Source organism: Diceros bicornis, chromosome 28 (assembly GCF_020826845.1).
Source record: "Diceros bicornis minor isolate mBicDic1 chromosome 28, mDicBic1.mat.cur, whole genome shotgun sequence".
NCBI lineage: Eukaryota > Metazoa > Chordata > Mammalia > Perissodactyla > Rhinocerotidae > Diceros > Diceros bicornis.
Window position 1 is genome coordinate 29,961,307 of NC_080767.1, and position 6,056 is coordinate 29,967,362.

Below are 6,056 nucleotides of genomic sequence, written 5' to 3' on the forward strand. Positions count from 1 at the left end.
CAGGCTTTGGAAGGTGGGGCAAACCTCCTATTTGGGTCTTTGAGAAGCACAAGTCTTCTGCAGCTGACAAGCCCTGCCGCCCACAGGTCCACATACACAGTCAACACAGTCCTGCCCCATGTGTGCGCCCCGACCTCCCGAAGGGGACCCAGTCTCTCCATGGCAGGAGCCCCACATACTCCACCACCGCTCCACACTCTCCACCCGCTCCTTGTGCACGCCCTGTCCCATTGAAGTCGGCTCATTTGCCAGGCTGCAGAGAATCAAGTCACCAATCTATGTAGGCCCACAAGTTGCCTGAGGGCTTGTTGTTGGGTGGGGCCAGTCTCTAGGGTGGGCTGCCTGCCCTGGCTGAGCTGGATTAAATTGGTGCTCTAGTGGGTGGGGCAGACCCCGGGCTAGCAGGCCTCAGGGAGAACTCCAACAGAGTCTGTGTCAGCATGCCCACACCAGGCCACAACAATGGCCGCCGCCAATGTCCCAGTCCCTGGCGAGGTCTCACCTCTCACCGAGATGCACTCAGAGCCTATTAGGTGAGTCTCTTGTCACCAAAGCACTGTGCACCTTTCTTTCTGGTGATTTTAGGTTGCTTTCTGAAATGGGTGAGTTTGCGCGTGGGCCCTTTAAGAGCCAGGTTTACTTTCTTTGTGAACCAGCTTTTCTGGGGGTACGCCCCCAGGTTTTAGTAGCAGGCGCAGTCAGATATTATGCCACTCATCTCAATTGTGCTGGGTCCACAAAATGCCCACAGCGGGGGCGCTCCCCGGCTCATGGCTCCGCTCCTCCAGGGAGGGCTGCATACCTGTGGGATGCTCCCAGGCGGCCGTGAGGCACTGCGGCTTGTGAAGACGGTGTTTTTCCTCTCCAGAAGGGAGTTTCTGCCTCTTCTAACTCAGTTAATATTGTCTGTTTCTGCAGTAGTTCCTTTTATCCAGTTTTCAGTTCTGTCTCAGGGGTAATTTTTCAATGAGTAGTTGTAAATTGGCTGTGTCCACGGGAGGAGGTGAGTTCAGAGTCTGCCTACGCCACCATCTTCGGATTGTAACCTCTCATTCTTAATATTAGTAATTTATATCTTCTCTCTTATCTTTCACAATTAGTCTGGCTAAAGGCTTATTGATTTTACTGTTCTTCTGAAAGAAGCAATTTTTCTTTTAGTTAGATAGAAATCTGAGCAAAAATCTCTTTCTGTTAGTCTCTGACTTCTTCCTGTGTTCCTTCTTGCTCAGCAGATACACGTATATTTTCTTATTTTTCTTTCATTTTTACGCAAAGGATAACATGCCACAGATACTCACACACAAAGCTTTTTTACATAAACGATATATCCTGGAGATCATTTGACGTCAATTCAGAGATATCTTTGTCACCTGGAGAATAATAATATAAGAGCTAAAATTTTAAATTATAAAAGTTGAACGTATTAATTGCTTTAGATAATGGACTGGTGTGAAATAATTGACTTTAGTTATTAACACTTTAAGGAAGAACATTCTTTAAAAGTTTAGATGCTTTTTCTGGTGATTTCGAGGAAGTTTACTCAAATAAGACAAAAGGGGAGAGAAAGGAAGGGCCAGAGTCCTGGGAATATTTATTCACAGATTGGAGAGGCAGCTTCATTATAGTAGAGACTCCTCTGCAACAGGCATGGCCTGCAAAGATGATTGCCATCTCTCATGTGAATTCAGGGAAACAGTTGGCACCCTGCTCCAAATACCCTGCCCGGAGTGGCATAATGACTAGGGTTAATGGAGTTAAAAAAAAAAAAAAAAGACTCTCTCAAACATTTCACACCCGGAGACTTATCCAAATGGAGCAGGGCATGAGCTTGAATTCAAATGCAGAACACCAATATTTTTTCAGGGAAAATTGAAAAATAATGTTGGGCTGAGTCTAGGTAAGAGATTTACTCAATAAAGTACTACAAACAGATACTCAAAAAGAAGGCCTAAACAAAGAAATGAAGTAAAACATCATTTTAAAACAGTAAATGCACAATGGTAATGTGGTAGATTATAAGAGAGATGCTGCATATCGGATTACATCACAGGAACACAACACTAGAGTATTGAACCCAAATCAATTTCACTGTAATAATGACACACAACTGTCCATTTTTGGAAGGGGATTGAATATGTCTAGGTCTGTTTAGGTATGACCCATTTCATATTCAGGTTGAATTCTAATAACGGAGGAACTAGTGAATGGGGAGTTTAGTCTGCCAAGGTATGAGTTTGCTGACAAAGAAATATCAAGGGGAAATGAGGCAGGATTGATGAATGTCTAACTCCTAAGGACTGCTTGCTTTCTCTTGAACTCACCATGCAGTTACAGTACTCCATACAAATTCTGCTTTCAGAATGTCTTTTATCCTGTCTTTAAAGTATGTATAAAGTCATCAGAAGATTTTACTTTTTCTTTTCTAATTATTATGACTTTGATTGATGTCGTTAATCTAGTTACATTGCCTAATATTTTCACCACAATGTTGATTAGTGAGCATTATGGTTTTGATCCTGATCTTAAAGGAAATGCCACTAATGGTTCCCAGTTAAGTAAGATGTTGGCCATATAACTAACATAATAAAAATGTACATAATAAAATATGTAATATATTCTACATGAAATATACACGATATATAAATATATATTTATTATGCATAATGAGATACATAATTTAACATTATACACAATAAAAAGATATTTGTGTATCTCATATATTTCATGCAAAAAATATATTTTCTTAAGAGGGACTCAATCCTTTTTTTCTTGAGTGTTATCAAATTCTGTTAAGGTCTTTTTCAGCATCTGTGGAGAGAGTTATATGACTTTTAACCTAAGATTTATTAATATGTTGTATTATAATAAGGACTTCCTAATATTGAACCAACTTCAAATTCCGGGAAGAATCCCACTTAGTTATATGCATTATTATTAATGTGGTGTTGGCTCCTATTTGTTGATATTTTATTGTGTTTGCATGAATATTCATAAGTACTGTCAACTTGAAATTTATTTTTCTACTTCATCATGCTTACACATCCATGTTGTGTTTGTTTCATCTATCAAACAAATTAAGATGTTTTCCTTTATTTTCAATGCTGTGGAACAATTCATGCTGCATTCAGACTATCAGGTCTTTGACAATTAATAGAATTCCCCCATGAAACTGTGTGCACTTGTATCTGTTTTATGGAGTAGTTGCTTAATAGCTTTCTCCATTTATTCTACATAAATTGATGTGTTTAGACGTTCTATATTATAAGGAGTCAAATTTGGTAATATGTGTTTCCCTGTGAAGTTATCTAATTCTGCTGAGTTTCCCAATTTATTTTCTGAAGTGTGACCATAGGAGTATTCAGATAATCCCCATAGGATGTTGTTGTTATTGGTGTTTTTCAGTTCATTCAACATTTGTTTTCATATTTACCAATCTTACAAATATCTCTGAATTTTTAAGTTTATCCTATAATTACTTTCCCTCTGCCTAAAGAATTCCCTTTGATGTTTCTATTAGTAAAGTTTTGCTTTACTAAGTTTCGTTTAAGTGAATTATGATGTAAAAAAGACAGAAAACATTAGAGAGGAAACAAAAAACAAGCAGGAAAAATGGGAGCATCTCCTCACTAGGACAATGACATTCATTTTATTTACACACATACACATATATATAGACGCTCATTATATATATTTTTTCATTTTCACTTAGAAAATCATAGGTTTGTTGTATTTCCTCCCTCTTATCTTTTTGTACTAATGTCTAGCATGCATACACAAAGTGCATATGTCTGAAATATTTGGCCTGATGAATTTTTACATATGTACCTATCCATTGTAACTGCCACCAGGATCAACACATAGAACTTTTCTAGCACCCCAGAAGATTTTCTCACATTCCTTTCTTATAACTGACTAAAATATTGAATAAAACAGCACATTTTCAAAATCACATGATTTCTACGTATTTATTAAAGGTAGACAAACTCATATAAACCCATACTTTTTAAAAATTTTTTTAAATTTATTTATTTTTTTGTAGTGACATTGGTTTATAACATTGTATAAATTTCAGGTGTACATCATTATACTTCTATTTCTGCATAGATTACATCATATTCTCATGTTCACCACCCAAATACTAATTACAATCCATCATCACACACTTGCCTAATTATCCCTTTCACTCCCCTCCCTCCTCACTTCTCCTCTGGTGACCACCAATCTAATCTCTGTCTCTATGTGTTTGTTTGTTGTTGTTTTTATCTCCCATACTTTTAAGGAGACAAAGTTAAGAGTTATTTAAAGTTTATTGTGAGAATGTTAGATTTTTAAAATTGGAAATTTGATTTATGCAAGCAAAATTTTCTGTGATACTTTTTTTAGCTGCCTCCTTCTCTTAACCCTGGAAGACAAGTAAGAAAGACAGAATTCTCTTGGAGGTGGTGGGACTGGAGGAACTTCCTTTTTCACTCGTGTCAGTTGGCATCCTCACTGTCCCCCTGCCCTCACCAAGCCCTGTGCATGTTGGAATAAGGCATAATGTACTCTAAAAATTGTTAAGAAAGTGTCAGAATCATTGAAGTCAGTCTGGGTAGTGAAAGGTTGTATGTGGCAGCAGAGAGGGACATGGGAAAGGTCTACCTCCCTGAGCTGTATGTGCAGGCCAGATTCAACTGGACACTCAGAATGTTTACTCAGGGTTAATAGTTTCCTTGTTCATTTGAATGTGTAATTGTTATAGACTGAGTGATTGTGAGTTAAAGAACTTAACTCTATTAACAAATATTTCTAGGGCATGTTGCATATCTCTGTTCCTCAGACTGTAGATGAAGGGGTTCAATGTGAGTGCAACTGCCGTATACATCACAGAAGCAATTATGTTTTTATCATAATGGATAGGTGAGGAGGGGAAAAAGTAAATACCTGCAATGGTCCCAAAAGACACCACAAAGAGATGGGACCCACATGTATGAAAGGTTTTGAAGAATCTCTTCATGGAGAGGACCCTCAGGATGGTGGTCACTATATGGATATAAGAGCCCAAGACACTACTCAAAGGCAGGATGACCAACATTCTTCCCTCGCTGAACATGACCAGCTCATTGAGGTAGATGACTGAGCAGCTCATCTTCAGGAGCACAGAGAGGTTACAGAAGAAGTTGGGGATGGTATTGTCATCACAGAAAGATAGTTGGACCAAGAGGAGGGTGTGCAACAGGGCGTGTGCACAACTGAAGAACCACGACCCAGCTACTAATGAGACACACAGCTCCTGCCTCATAACAATTGTGTATTGGAGTGGGTGATAGATGGCCACATACCTGTCATATGCCATCACTCCAAGAAGGAAATTGTCACGACAAGCAAAAAATATGGAAAAATACATGTGGGAAATGCACCCTGTGAAGGGCACAGACTTGTGATTAGTGTGCATGTCCATCAACATTTTTGGGACAGTGACAGATGAGAAAGAAACATCAGTGAAAGCCAAGTGGCTGAGGAAGAAATACATGGGTGTGTGGATGCAAGAGTCCAGCCTGATGAGGAGGATGATGAGCAGATTCCCCAGCACTGTGGTCAGGTACATGCCCAGGAACAGGGCAAAGACTATGCCCTGCTACTCTGGGGGGATGGGGAGCCCCAGGAGAAGGATTTAAGACACGTTGGTCTGGTTCTCCCTCCTCATACTGCTCTTATCTCTGCTCAGAATTGGGGAAAGTGGGAAACATCAGTGAATAGGCCATAACACTATAGTAATGTCTTTTTAGTAAGAAAATTCTTAATTTTAGCTGTCTTTCTGTTTATTTCTCACAATTGTTCATGCATGAATCAATCTGTCCCTTTCTGGCTCCAAGGATACATCAAACCCTCACATTAACCAAGTTTCTTTCCAAAGAAACCAAAGAACATCTATTCTTTATTCAACAACTATTTGTTGAACAAAAGCTTTGTCCCATATTGAGTACATAATAGTGAACAAGGAATGGGAAGTGTCTATGTTCAGGAGTTTACATCTTTATATCTAGCCAGGTTCAAATCTCAATAATTTACCAACA

General features: G+C 39.0%; 1 pseudogene; it reads right to left on the reverse strand.

The window, feature by feature from the left end:
• Positions 1-4,735: 4,735 nt before the first annotated feature.
• Positions 4,736-5,689, reverse strand: LOC131393298 (olfactory receptor 1J4-like; annotated as a pseudogene).
• Positions 5,690-6,056: the final 367 nt, after the last annotated feature.